The following is a 15,236-nucleotide window of genomic DNA, read 5'->3' as shown; positions in this document are numbered from 1 at the left end:
CTTGCCTCTTCCAGGTTCTGGTGGCCGTCAGCATTCCCGAGCTAATGGCTGTATCACTCCAAGTTCCACGGTCATTATCTGAAAATCTTTCTCTGCTCGTGTTCACATCTTCTTCTCTTCTATGTATTGTCAAATCTCCCTTTGCCTACCTCTTATAAGGATACATGTGAGTCCATGTAGAGTCCGCCTGGGTAGTCCAGGAAAATCTCCCCATGTCAAGATAGTTAACTGAGTCATATCTATAAAAACCATCTTGTACTATATAGAGTAATAGTTCCAGGTTTCAAGGATTAGGATGTGAGTTTGGGGGTGGGGAGGGGACGTTTTTCCGTTTGCTGCAGTGACTATGAGGATAGAGCCAAAAAAAAAAAAAAAAATCACTTAGAAGCCTCTCTGGAAACCTAATGCCACTGAGTTTTTGAGTTAAGCAGCCTTGGATACAGCTACCACTGGACTTCAGGGGTCACATGGTTGAGGAATCGTCCAACATCAAAGATGACCCCAAGGGTCTTGGGGACATCCAGGTTATCTGTACAGGCCTGGGCGTCATCCAGGGGCAGGTGCACACCTCAGTGAGCTCAGCCTCCTCTGCCAGGCACCCGACCCTATCCCCCCATGCTGCCATACGGAGCGTGTGTCACCTCTGCAGAGAACGTATTCTGGCTGGAGCAGTCAGTCCCACGCCAGACTTGGATGTGGCTACCCGGTTGCTGATCAGATCAAAGAGGGCCAGGTGGTAGCCACGCTCCTCCCAAGCCTCCCTGATGGCCCTTTTCTCCAGCGAGAGCCCGGGCTGGTCCATGAGCCTCGCAGCTTGGATGCCACCTGGGCCGGGCGATGCCGTCCGCAGCTCCGGAGGCTGTCAGCATCCTCGCCTGCTTAACCGCTGGCCAGACCCACTTTACCAATACCACGCTCCTCTGAGGAGAGTTGGACACGAGAGTGGTCATACTGTCATGTTTTGGTGAGGTCCCATGGCCTCAGGATGTCACTTGGGCCGCAATGCCATGTGAGCAGCCACAGGTAGGGGCCGCATGGTATGGGGTGCAGCACGGCCTGGGGCGGACATGGGCAGGGTCTGCCCTGGACTCCAGCCCCTCGCAGCCTTCTTTTTATATACAATAATTTACTCTCATTTTTAAAACCATGGTTTATGAGATATCTTGCTACTTGAACTTGAAAATACTTGGCTTGGGGAAAAAAAAAAAAACATTTGAGATAACTTCTCGGCAATTTCTTAAAATATCCAGGGGAGAGCAAGGGGAGGAAGTTACATTTTTGAGGCTGGTTGATTTTTTTAGCATATAAACTGTTAGGAGTTGAGCAGGGTTTCTCAAAGCTGGCACTGTTGATATTTTTAACCAGATGATTCTTTGTTGTGAGGGGCCGTCCTGTGTGTTGTAAGATGTTTAACAGCATCCCTGGCCAGTAGCATCTCTTTCCCCAGTTGGGACAACCAAAAACGTCTCCAGACCTTCCCAAATGTCTTGTGGAAGGAGCAGAGAGGGGCAGGATTCTTCCCGGTTGAGAACCACGAGGCTAATGAGATAGTATTGGAGATTCTTAACTGAAATATGTATATATTTTGTAATAAGAGATGCCTGACATCAAAACATTGAGATAACATTTGGAGAATACAACTTCTTGTTGAGGGACTAAAGTTGACTTACGTGGAAAACGTGCCTGAGGTATGAATGCCACAAGATTACTTGTGGTAATATGGGTATAAGTTAGTTGATTGTGTTTAGGTGTACACAACTAAAAGTAATTACATTTGGTTGTATAGAACATATTCATTCAGTGTGTTTTCACTCGAGCCGTTGTTACGCCTCACGCATCCCTGGAAGATGGGAAAACTATCTGAGGACTATTGTGGGTTTTTTTTAACATCTTTATTGGAGTATAATTGCTTTACAATGGTGTGTTAGTTTCTGCTTTATAACAAAGTGAATCAGTTATACATATACATATATCCCCATATCTCTTCCCTCTTGCATCTCCCTCCCTCCCACCCTCCATATCCCACCTCTATAGGTGGTCACAAAACACCAAGCTGATCTCCCTTTCATATGCGGCTGCTTCCCACTAGCTAGCTGTTTTACATTTGGTACTGTATATATGTCCATGCCACTCTCTCACTTTGTCCCAGCTTACCCCTGCCCCTCCACATATCCTCAAGTCCATTCTCTAGTAGGTCTGCATATTTATTCACGTCTTGCCCCTAGGTTCTTCATATCCATTTTTTTGAAATTTATTTATTTATTTAGATTCCATATATATGTGTTAGCATATGGTATTTGTTTTTCTCTTTCTGACTTACTTCACTCTGTATGACAGACTCTAGGTCCATCCACCTCACTACAAATAACGCAATTTTGTTTCTTTTTATGGCTGAGTAATATTCCATTGTATATGTGTGCCACATCTTCTTTATCCATTCATCTGTTGATGGACACTTAGGTTGCTTCCATGTCCTGGCTATTGTAAATAGAGCTGCAATGAACATTGTGGTACATGACTCTTTTTGAATTATGGTTTTCTCAGGGTATTTGCCTGGTAGTGGGATGGCTGGGTTGCATGGTAGTTCTACTTTTAGTTTTTTTTGTGTGGTTTTTTTTTTTTTGCGGTACGCAGGCCTCTCACTGCTGTGGCCTCTTGCGTTGCAGAGCACAGGCTCCAGACGCATAAGCTCAGCGGCCATGGCTCATGGGCCCAGCCACTCCGCGGCATGTGGGATCTTCCCGGACCAGGGCATGAACCCGTGTCCCCTGCAACGGCAGGCGGACTGTCAACCACTGCGCCACCAGGGAACCCTACTTTTAGTTTTTTAAGGAACCTGCATACTATTCTCTTTAGTGGCTGTATCAATTTAAATTCCCACCAACAGTGCAAGAGGGTTCGCTTTTCTCCACAACCTCTCCAGCATTTATTGTTTGTAGATTTTTTGGTGATGGCCATTCTGACCAGTGTGAGATGATATCTCATTGTAGTTTTGATTTGCATTTCTCTAATGATTAGTGATGGTGAACATTCTTTCATGTGTTTGTTGGAAATCTGTATATCTTGTTTGCAGAAATGTCTATTTAGGTCTTCTGCCCATTTTTGGATGGGGTTAATTGTTTTTTTGATATTGAGCTGCATGAGCTGCTTGTTTGTTTTGGAGATTAATCCTTTGTCAGTTTCTTCATTTGCAAATATTTTCTCCCATTCTGAGGGTTGTCTTTTCATATTGCTTATGATTTCCTTAGCTGTGCAAAGGCTTTTAAGTTTCATTAGGTCCCATTTGTTTATTTTTATTTCCATTTCTCTAGGAGGTGGGTAAAAAGGATCTTGCTGTGATTTATGTCATAGGGTGTTCTGCCTATGTTTCCCTCTAAGAGTTTGATAGTTTCTGGCCTTACATTTAGGTCTTTAATCCATTTTGAGTTTATTTTTGTGTATGGTGTTAGGGAGTGTTCTAATTTCATTCTTTTACATGTAGCTGTCCAGTTTCCCCAACGCCATTTATTGAAGAGGCTGTCATTTCTCCATTGTATATTCTTGCCTCCTTTATCAAAGTTAAGGTGACCATATGTGCGTGGGTTTATCTCTGGGCTTTCTATCCTGTTCCATTGGTCTATATTTCTGTTTTTGTGCCAGTACCATACTGTCTTGATTACTGTAGCTTTGTAGTATAGTCTGAAGTCAGGGAGCCTGATTCCTCCAGGTCCGTTTTTCTTTCTCAAGATTGGTTTGGCTATTCGGGGTCTTTTGTGTTTCCATACAAATTGTGAAATTTTTTGTTCTAGTTCTGTGAAAAATGCCAGTGGTAGTTTGATAGGGATTCCATTGAATCTGTAGATTGCTTTTGGGTATTAGAATCATTATCACAATGTTGATTCTTCCAATCCAAGAATGTGGTATATCTCTCCATCTGTTTGTGTCATCTTTGACTACTTTCATCAGTGTCTTACAGTTTTCTGAGTACAGGTCTTTTACCTCCTTACGGAGGTTTATTCCTAGGTATTTTATTCTATTTGTTGCAGTGGTAAATGGGAATGTTTTCTTAATTTCACTTTCAGATTTTCCATCATTAGTGTACAGGAATGCAAGAGATTTCTGTGCATTAATTTTGTATCCTGCTACTTTACCAAATTCATTGATTAGCTCTAGTAGTTTTCTGGTAGCATCTTTAGGATTCTCTATGCACAGTATCATGTCATCTGCAAACAGTGACAGCTTTACTTCTTCTTTTCCAATTTGGATTCCTTTTATTTCTTTTTCTTCTCTGATTGCTGTGGCTAAAACTTCCAAAACTATGTTGAATAATAGTGGTGAGAGTGGGCAACCTTGTCTTGTTCCAGATCTTAGTGCAAATGGTTTCAGTTTTTCAACATTGAGGACGATGTTGGCTGTAGGTTTGTCACATATGGCCTTTATTAGGTTGAGGAGAGTTCCCTCTATGCCTATTTTCTGCAGGGTTTTTATCATAAATGTGTGTTGTATTTTGTCAAAAGATTTCTCTGCATCTATTAAGATGATCATATGGTTTTTTTCCTTCAATTTGTTGATGTGGTGTATCACATTGATTGATTTGCATATATTGAAGAATCCGTGCATTCCTGGCATAAACCCCACTTGATCCTGGTGCATGATCCTTTTAGTGTGCTGTTGGATTCTGTTTGCTAGTATTTTGTTGAGTATTTTTGCATCTATGTTCATCAGTGATATTGGCCTGTAGTTTTCTTTCTTTGTGACATCTTTGTCTGCTTTTGGTATCAGGGTGATGGTGGCCTCGTAGAATGAGTTTGGGAGTGTTCTTCCTTCTACTATATTTTAGAAGAGTTTGAGAAGGATAGGTGTTGGCTCTTCTCTAAATGTGTGATAGAATTCACCTGTGAAGCCATCTGGTCCTGGGCTTTTGTTTGTTGGAAAATTTTTAATAACAGTTTCAATTTCAGTGCTTGTGATTGGTCTGTTCATATTTTCTATTTCTTCCTGCTTCAGTATGGGAAGGTTGTGCATTTCTAAGAATTTGTCCATTTCTTCCAGATTGTCCATTTTGTTGGCATATAGTTGCTTGTAGTAATCTCTCATGATCCTTTGTATTTCTGCAGTGCCAGTTGTTACTTCTCCTTTTATTTTTTTCTAATTCTGCTGATTTGAGTCTTCTTCCTTTTTTTCTTGTTGAGTCTGGCTAATGGTTTATCAATTTTGCTGATCTTCTCAAAGAACCAGCTTTTAGTTTTATTGATCTTTGCTTTCATTTCCTTCATTTCTTTTTCATTTATTTCTGATCTGATCTTTATGATTTCTTTCCTTCTGCTAACTTTGGGGGTTTTTTTTCGTTCTTCTTTCTCTAACTGCTTTAGGTGTAAGATTAGGTTGTTTATTTGAGATGTTTCTTGTTTCTAAAGGTAGGATTTTATTGCTATAAACTTCCCTCTTACAACAGCTTTTGCTGCATCCCATAGGTTTTGGGTCGTGGTGATTTCATTTTCATTTGTTTCCAGGTATTTTTTGATTTCCTCAGTGATCTCTTGGTTATTTAGTATTGTATTGTTTAGCCTCCATGTGTTTTTATTTTTTACAGATTTTTTCCTGTACTTGATATCTAGTCTCATAGCGTGGTGGTCGGAAAAGATACGTGATAGGATTTCAATTTTCTTAACTTTACTAAGGCTTGATTTGTGACCTAAGATGTGATGTATCCTGGAGAATTTTCCATGAGCACTTGAGAAGAAAGTATATCCTGTTGTTTTTGGATGGAATGTCCTATAAATATCAATTAAGTCCATCTTGTTTAATGTATCATTTAAAGCTTGTGTTTCCTTATTTACTTTCATTTTGGATGATCTGTCCCTTGGTGAAAGTGGGCTATTAAAGCCTCCTACTCTGACTGTGTTCCTGTCGATTTCCCCTTTTATGGCTGTTAGTATTTGCCTTATGTATCAAGGTGCTCCTATGTTGGGTTCACAGATATTTACAATTGTTATATCTTCTTCTTGGATTGATCCCTGGATCATTATGTAGTGTCCTTCTTTGTCTCTTATAATAGTCTTTGTTTTAAAGTCTATTTTGTCTGATGTGAGAATTGCTACTCCAGCTTTCTTTTGATTTCCATTTGCATGGAATATCTTTTTCCATCCCCTCCCTTTCAGTCCGTATGTGTCCCTAGGTCTGAAGTGGGTCTCTTGTAGACAGCATATATACAGGTCTTGTTTTTGTATCCATTCAGCCAGTCAATTTCTTTAGTTGGAGCATTTAATCCATTTACATTTAAGGTAATTTTTGGCATGTATGTTCTTATTACCATTTTCTTAATTGTTTTGGGTTTGTTATTGCAGGTCTTTTCCTTCTCTTGTGTTTCCTGCTTAGGGAAGTTCCTTTAGCATTTGTTGTAAAGCTGGTTTGTTGGTGCTAAATTCTCTTAGCTTTTGCTTGTCTGTAAAGCTTTTAATTTCTCCATCGAATCTGAATGAGATCCTTGTGGGGTAGAGTAATCTTGGTTGTAGATTTTCCTCCTTCATCACTTTAAATATGTCCTGCCACTCCCTTCTGGCTAGCAGAGTTTCTGCTGAAAGATCAGCTGTTAGTCTTATGGGGATTCCCTTGTATGTTATTTGTTGTTTTTCCCTCGCTGCTTTTAATATTTTTTTCTTTGTATTTAATTTTTGATAGTTTGATTAATATGTGTCTTGGCGTGTTTCTCCTTGGATTTATCCTGTATGGGACTCTCTATGCTTCCTGGACTTGGTTAACTATTTCCTTTCCCATATTAGGGAAGTTTTCAACTATAATGTCTTCAACTATTTTCTCAGTCCTTTTCTTTTTCTCTTCTTCTGGGACCCCTATAATTCAAATAGTGGTGCATTTAATGTTGTCCCAGAGGTCTCTAAGACTGTTCTCAATTCTTTTCATTGTTTTTTCTTTATTCTGCTCTGCAGTAGTTATTTCCACTCTTTTATCTTCCAGGTCACTTATCCATTCTTCTGCCTCAGTTATTCTGCTATTGATACCTTCCAGAGAATTTTAAATTTCATTTATTGTGTTTTTCATCAGTTTGTTTGCTCTTTAGTTCTTCTAGGTCTTGTTAAACGTTTCTTGTATTTTCTCCATTCTATGTCCAAGATTTTGGATCATCTTTACTATCATTATTCTGAATTCTTTTTCAGGTAGACTGCCTATTTCCTCTTCATTTGTAGGTGTGGTAATTTTTTCTCTTGCTCCTTCATCGTCTGTGTGTTTCTCTGTCTTCTCATTTTGCTTAACTAACTGTGTTTGGCGTCTCCTTTTCAGAGGCTGCAGGTTTGTATTTACCTTTTTTTTTTTTTGGTGTCTGCCCCCAGTGGCTAAGGTTGGTTCAGTGAGTTGTGTAGGCTTCCTGGTGGAGGGGAATAATGCCTGTGTTCCGGTGGATGAGGCTGGATCTTGGCTTTCTGGTGGGCAGGTCCACGTCTGATGGTGTGTTTTGGGGTGTCTGTGACCTTATTATGAATTTTGACAGCCACTTTGCTGATGGGTGGGATTGTGTTCCTGTCTTGCTAGTTGTTTGTCGTAGGGTGTCCACCACTGTGGCTTGCTGGTCGTTGAGTGGAGCTGGGTCTTGGCGTTGAGATGGAAATCTCTGGGAGATTTTTGCCGTTTGATATTACGTGGAGCTGGGAGGTCTCTTGTGGCCCAATGTACTGAAACTGACTCTCCCACCTCAGAGGCACAGCCCTGACACCTGCCTGGAGCACCAAGAGCCTGTCATCCACACGGCTCAGAATAAAAGGGAGAGAAAAAAGAAAGAAAGAAAGAAGAAGATAAAATAAAAAGTTATTAAAATAAAAAATAATTATTAAAAGTTTTTAAGTAATAATAAAGAAAGAAGAGAGCAACCAAACCAAAAAACAAATCCATGAATGATAACAAGCACCAAAACTATACTAAAAAAATAAAAACGGACAGACAGAACCCTAAGACAAATGGTAAAAGCAAAGCTATACAGACAAAATCACACACAGAAGCATACACATACACACTCACAAAAAGAGAAAAAGGGAAAAAATATGTATATAGTTGCTCCCAAAGTCCACCTCCTCAATTTCAGATGATTCCTTGTCTATTTAGGTATTCCACAGATGCAGGGTACATCAGGTTGAATGTGGAGATTTAATCCGCTGCTCCTGAGGTGCTGGGAGAAACTTCCCTTTCTCTACTTTGTTTGCACAGCTCCTGGGGTTCACCTTTGGATCTGGACCCGCCTCTGCGTGAAGGTCACCTGAGGGCGTCTGTTCTTCGCTCAGACAGGATGGGGTTAAAGTAGCAGCTGATTCGGGGGCTCTGGCTCACTCAGGCCGGGGGGAGGGAGGGGCGTGATGCGGGGTGAGCCTGCGGCGGCAGAGGCCCGTGTGACGTTGCAGCAGCCTGAGTCCTGCCATGTGTTCTCCTGGGAAGTTGTCCCTGGATCACAGGACCCTGGCCATGGCGGGCTGCACAGGCTCCCGGGAGGGGAGGTGTGGAGAGTGACCTGTGCTCGCACACAGGCTTCTTGGTGGCGGCAGTAGCAGCCTTTGCATCTCATGCCTGTCTCTGGGGTCTGCACTGATAGCCGCAGCTCGCGCCCGTCTCCAGAGCTCCTTTAAGCAGCACTCTTAATCCCCTCTCCTCGTGCCCCAGGAAACAAAGAGGCAAAAAAATGTCTCTTGCCTCTTCGGCAGTTCCACAATTTTCCAGACTCCCTCCCAGCTAGCTGTGGCACTCTAGGACCTTCAGGCTGTGTTCACGCAGCCGACCCCAGTCCTCTCCCTGGGATCCGACCGAAGCCTGAGCCTCAGCTCCCAGCCCCGGCCGCCCCGGCGGGTGAGCGGACAAGCATCTCGGGCTGGTGAGTGCCGGTCGGCGCCGATCCTCTGTGCGGGAATCTCTCCGCTTTGCCCTCCGCACCCCTGTGGCTACGCTCTCCTCCGCGGCTCCGAAGCTTCCCCCCTCCACCACCCGCAGTCTCCGCCCGCGAAGGGGCTTCCACGTGTGTGGAAACATTTCCTCCTTCCCAGCTCCCTCCCACTGGTGCAGGTCCCGTCCCTATTCTTTTGTCTCTGTTTTTCCTTTTGCCCTACCCACGTACATGGGGAGTTTCTTGCCTTTTGGGAGGTCTGAGGTCTTCTGCCAGCATTCAGTAGGTGTTCTGTAGGAGTTGTTCCACGTGTAGATGTATTTCTGATGTATTTGTGGGGAGGAAGGTGATCTCTACATCTTACTCTTCCGCCATCTTGAAGCTCCTCTATTGTGTTTTTATGACACTTGTGTTTTAGACTTTATTCCATAGCCTTGCCAACCCTTCTGGCCAGGATGATAAAGATTCTTCTGTCTGTGGAATAATCTCCATGTTAATTTTTTACACTTCCATACTTGTTTTGCTTAGGATAACACATGTGCAAACTGGATTTTCTGCATATGTCTACCAAACTCCATTTGTAAATGTCTGTCCAGTGTCCCCATCTCCGAAATTTGTTTGTTTCCTTTGAGCTGTCCTTCTGTGTAACTGAATTCTGTGCATCCTTCAGGAGCTGGCTCTGCCCATGCTCACTGCAGAATGTTTCCTGATAACTCCAGTCAGTACTGCACTCACACTGTTTACTGCTTGGCATCTGTACAACTTCTTCACGTTTGATTGGAGATTTGAGATGGATATAAATCTTAGACTTTTCTTTATTTCCTGTGTGCAAGCCTTGTTTTCTCTGTCAAAGCATCAGCTCCTTGATGGAAGGACTCCCTGTCTTTACTATAATAATCTGTAACCCTCACTCCTCAGCAACTCTGACTTAAAAAGGGTGCTGATTGGGGGCTTCCCTGGTGGCACGGTGGTTGAGAGTCCGCCTGCCGATGCAGGGGACATGGGTTCGTGCCCCGGTCCGGGAGGATCCCGCATGCCGCGGAGCGGCTGGGCCCGTGAGCCATGGCTGCTGAGCCTGCGTGTCCGCAACAGGAGAGGCCACAGCAGTGAGAGGCCCGCGTAACGCAAAAAAAATAAATAAATAAAATAAAAATAAAAATAAATAGGGTTCTGAGCACATGGAAGTTACTCCCCAGGCAAGGTACTTGTTGAATGAAGACTATTTTAGTAGGGTAGCAGCCTGGATTTTTATTTCACTCAGAAAAGAGTGCTTCCCATGGTGACTGTCTAGCATCGCTCTCAGTCAGGAGTCCTGTTGGAAGTAAGCTGAGATGGAAGGGTTTTATTCCAACCTGGGATAGGCTCTAGCATCGCTCTCAGTCAGGAGTCCTGTTGGAAGTAAGCTGAGGTGGAAGGGTTTTATTCCAACCTTGTAGGCTCAGGTGAAAAAGTTTGACACATAAATATTACACTGCATATCAAAAAATAAGTCTCATACGTTCAGAAGGCTGAGTTTGCTGAGCCTTGTATGCTCCCCAAGCAGTTGACTAGAATCATCTATGGCAGGAATCTTCCTGAGGCAGCATCAGTGTGAGCAGCTCAGGATTTCGAGGTGTGGTTTCCTTCGCTCTCAAAAGGAGAGTTTCCTTCAAAAGTACACTCCAAAACTTTTTTAATAAAACAAGGTTTTTACTCTCATAAAAGGGCTTTGTTACATTGAGAAAGGGTGCCCTTCTGTAAACAAAAGTGTGGTTGTCCTTAAACTCGGGGCATTGCTTTCCTGTGAACTCTCAGCAATAGTAAATGAAATTTCCATATTTCATCAACTCCGAGACACATTTAAGAAATACTTTTACATGTATGAATTAGGGTACATCTTGCAATCATAATAGGCCAGTGATATTGGGCTCTAGTGGTCATTTTGCGGCAGGCATGGACATCAGAACTTGCAGAATGAATGCATGTTAGGGACCTGGCAGAATATCCTAGAGATAACAGTTCATCAATTTAAAAATGAATTTTGATGAACTGAGTCATGGCACAGAGTAGAAATGAACACCTGTGATGGAGGAGGCATGAAGTGACTGTTAAGAGTCAGATGCAGAATGTGAAGTAGTGATAGAATTGGCTTATTTTTCCTCTTGCTGGATGCCCAGAGTGATGTATGGAAACTGGCTAAGTTTAAGTGAGCTTAAAAGAGCTCCTTCTATAAACTTCTGCTTTTAGATGATACAGAAGCATTGGACCATGTTCTTTTATTGGCAGAATTATTTCTTAGTGATACATCCTGTAATGGTACATCTAACATGCAGTGCTTTCTTATATTCAGTGAAATCAGCATCAAGGGGGTTTTAATGACATGAAAAAATGAGTCAAAATTCTCATACAGTAAAAAAAGACACAATACCTTAAGATTTGGGCACAGAGTTTAAGAACTGGGAAGGAATCCCAATTTCTAATATCCTTAGTTACTATGTAGCAAAGATGTTCATCCTCTGAATGACTCTTTCTTAATCCTTGCTTAAGATTCTTGTATTTTAATTACTTCTGATAATTGGGATTCCATTGCTATCATTAATAAGAAGGGGACTAGTAATATTGGTAGGTCTTCTATGTTTAAAATGTGTTATCTTAGTACTGAAGCCTCAGCTGTCCTGCTTGCTGTGATTATATAACAGAGCTTCCCAACCATGTGCCATGAATCAGTTCAGGTAGAAAAAAATATTCATCCCTTTAGCCATGGAGTCTGGGGTGTCCAGAACACATTGGCAGGCTGCTTCTGGCCACATAGAGCCTATATTTTCACTGCAGTGCTGTACAAACATTAACCTTTTTTAGGTACATGCTAACATGGAAAAGGTTGAGAAGCACTGCTCAGATGGACAGGTTGCTAGTAGCTGCTCTGAAAGAATGTGGAGTAGACAAAATGAAGAATCCCTTGGTCACCGAGGCCCTGTCACTGATGGCGCAGGTTATGTCCAAAAGTTTCCCAGTAAGAGTCCATACCATTACTACACTGGTCCAGGAGTATTTGTTTCCACATTTGCAATCCCAAGGAAGTCAGATAAGAATTTATACTCCTTTTGCCACCAGAGTGGAAGGAGGAACTTTGGTACTGAACATGAAAGTATTGAAACCAGCATCAGTTCTACAAAGGGGGTCCTCAGAATGGGGTCTTTGGACCAGCAGAATCGGCATCACTGGAAATTTGTTAGAAAGGCAGAAACTTGGGCCCCAATTCAGACCTCTGAATCAGCCACTCTGGGATGTGATCCCTTCTTCTATCCTTTAAGAAGCTATCCAGATGGTTTTGTTTTGTTTTTGCGGTCCGCGGGCTTCTCACTGTTGTGGCCTCTCCTGTTGCGGAGCAACAGGCTCCGGACGCGCAGGCTCAGCGGCCATGGCTCACGGGCCCAGCCGCTCCGCGGCATGTGGGATCTTCCCGGACCAGGGCACGAACCCGTGTCCCCTGCATCGGCAGGCGGACTCTCAACCACTGCGCCACCAGGGAAGCCCTATCCAGATGGTTTTGACATTTGCTTAGGTTTGAGAACCACTGACCTATAGTTTCCAAAACATAAAAGATAACGGAAAAAATAGAACTCTTGGTCTCTTGCCTGTAATACCCTGGAATGTGGGCCCTAGAATAGGAGTCATATTTCTCCTGTCTTTTTTTGTGACTTTGGGCTAATTACTTAGTTTTATTGGGTCTCAAGTCTTTTCCAGTGTAAAATGAAAGCATGCGATTAGATCTTTTTGTTCCTTGTCATTTTTTTCAACGCCCTGTATTTTAAAATTTCATCAAGTGCTCTGTAGCACCTTCTGCAGACCCATGGAGGTGGGGGCATGAGTGGGAGATGGCAGTTTTCAGGACCCTTTCATGATGCTGATGAAGGGAGGAACCATCTTCTTTCCGCATGGTCTGGCAGGAGTTCGCCCAAACAGGACTTTTCCTGCTTGATGAGTAAGAAATGACTGTGAAAACAATGTGGGCCTAAGACTTCATTACCAGCCTCTGGTTTCTAATCCTGGCCCTGATAGTAACTCTCACTGTGGTATCAGGCAAGTCTTAATAACTCTTTGGATCTCAGTTCTTTTACTGTAATACAAGAAATCAACTAAGGAAAGAGAGCTTTATGTATCTAGAACAATGATCAGAGAGCAGATAGCCAATAAATCCTCCATTTTCTTTCCTTCTCAATTCAGAAATTCCATTCTTTGGAATTCTTTAGGGTTAAAGATTACTCTGCAGACATTGAGTCTTGATTGCCACATGATTTTTCAGGTTCCTAAGCTTCTCCCCCCAAAGGAAACACTTGTTGACAGTAGTCAGTGTTCTTGCTGGCTTGTATAGTTGGTAGGCATATCCAATGTAGTCTGCCTACCCACCTTCAATCCGCTATCTATTGCGAGCTGTAGGCACTTTTGACGTGGATGTGTGGATATCAGTAATATGTCTTACTTTAATTAAAATTGTTTTACCCATGAGAGATTAGAAGCAATTTCTTTTTGGTATTTACATATTATTTATTTATGATATTTTTCATAGACTCTCACAATTTTTAACATCAGTGATGTACCAGACACTTTCCAATAGGTTATTCTATTTAATCCTTACAGCAATTGGTGAAATAGGTGTTATTGCCTACATTTAAGATGAAGAAACTAAGACTCAGTTTGAGTAACTTTGCAAAGATCACTCAGTATGTGACAAAACCAGAATGTCAACCCAAGTGTTTTCCTTTCCAGAGTCAACGCTCTTTGTACAGAAGCAGTTTTCCTAAAAACTCATGTTTGCTGGGTAAATGGCTTTAGTGTTTACTTAAGTGTTTCTCTAGTTGAGGAAGGTGCTGAGAAGATGTTAAAATTCAAGTTTAATCAATCAGCCAATTACTATTTATTGAATGCCTGTTGGGTGCAAGGATTGCACTTGGCGCTATGGGAAGTGAACAACAACAAAGAAGATCAAACTGATCATAATGTAGTGGAAGAAGAGAAACACACACACACAAAGTGATGCTCGACCTGTGAGGCCCCAGAGAGAGTTCCAAAGGAGAGGGAGAGGGGAAGAGTGGCAGGAGACTAGGGCTACACAGCTCCCTTGCAACTGGGCTGGTCAGGAAATGTTTTTTCTGACTTGGCATATGTATCAGGTTTTACTATGCTTCTGGCATTATCTTAATTTCTACAGCAGCCCTGTCCCCATTTTAGAGCTAGGTAAACCAAGTACCAGAGAGATGAATTGAGCCTCACCCATACGTACAACTGGCAAGAAGTAGGAATGGGAATCACACCTGGGTCTTTCAGAGTCCAAGTCTGATCCTCCTTCTATGACACCATTTATTAGAACTAACTCTAGAAAAGACTTGTTAACATTTATGCTTTCCCCAAAGTAGAGTTGTAATCATCTAAATGCCAAGAAATGGGGGTTTAAAGACCAGAAGATTTTATTTACTCATTGAGAGTTTCAAATAGTTGCATAAGGAGTGAGCAATGTTCTGTTGAAGGAGAGGTCTTTGGTTCTTGTGTTTTTTAAGCTGTTACACCAGTGTTTATTCAGGTGTGTGCTAAGGATTCAAACATTAAAAAGAGCAGTTTAGAATCTTGTACAGCTCTTTAGAGAAAGTCCTACTCCCCAAATATTTATCCATGCACGAAATTGCCTTCTCGTTTGGGAGGGGAGGTTGCAGCCTTGGTTGGTGGAGGCCGCTGAGAGCCCTGGGCAGCCTTGGACAGTGAGGCTGGGCTGACAAGGGGTCAAACCTGATTGGGCGTGGGGAGTAGGCCTCCGAGGGATAAGCGTCACCACAAAGCTCAGAGCAATACCTTCTACTTGGGGAGTCACCAGTGAGGCCAGGCCGAGGAGCAATTTTCAAACATTTCAGAAAGTTCAGGCAGTTGCTAAGAAGACTGTCGCTGGGGTGATGCCAGGAGCCTGGGCAGTGGCATCCGTCTAATTACTTAACTGCGGTTATAACTTTTATGGGTGTCGGCCTGCAGGGCTTTGATGGGAGGCAGCAAAACCAGACAGTTAGCAAGTGAGACTTGCCCACTGCATGAAAAGCAAATGTCACCACAGCCCTGAAGAATGAAGCCACCCCAAAAGGAAGCACAGGCACAAACCGTTAGCTCAAGGAGAAAGTATTCAAGGGGAAATTCGAAGTGCTTGTTTTTATTTTGTTTTGCTGATAAAGCGCATTTTGAAACATGAAGTCCTTTTGGAAAGAATGCAGGTTTTTTCTATATTTTTATTACAGTCATCTAAAACTTATATATGCTTATAGAAAAAAAAGGAAACAGGAATAAATAGAAATTGAATGGCTGAGTTTAAAAAAAAACAGTATTTTGAATAAGAATGTCTAACATATTATCAAAG

General features: G+C 42.4%; 1 pseudogene; it reads right to left on the bottom strand.

Moving 5' to 3' along the window:
- Positions 1–443: 443 nt before the first annotated feature.
- LOC116764982 lies at positions 444–12,779 on the bottom strand (annotated as a pseudogene).
- Positions 12,780–15,236: the final 2,457 nt, after the last annotated feature.

The sequence above is a fragment of the Phocoena sinus genome, chromosome 14, assembly GCF_008692025.1.
Source record: "Phocoena sinus isolate mPhoSin1 chromosome 14, mPhoSin1.pri, whole genome shotgun sequence".
Taxonomy (NCBI): domain Eukaryota; kingdom Metazoa; phylum Chordata; class Mammalia; order Artiodactyla; family Phocoenidae; genus Phocoena; species Phocoena sinus.
Note: the sequence above shows the minus strand (reverse complement) of the source record. Positions and strands in the feature narration are given on the sequence as shown.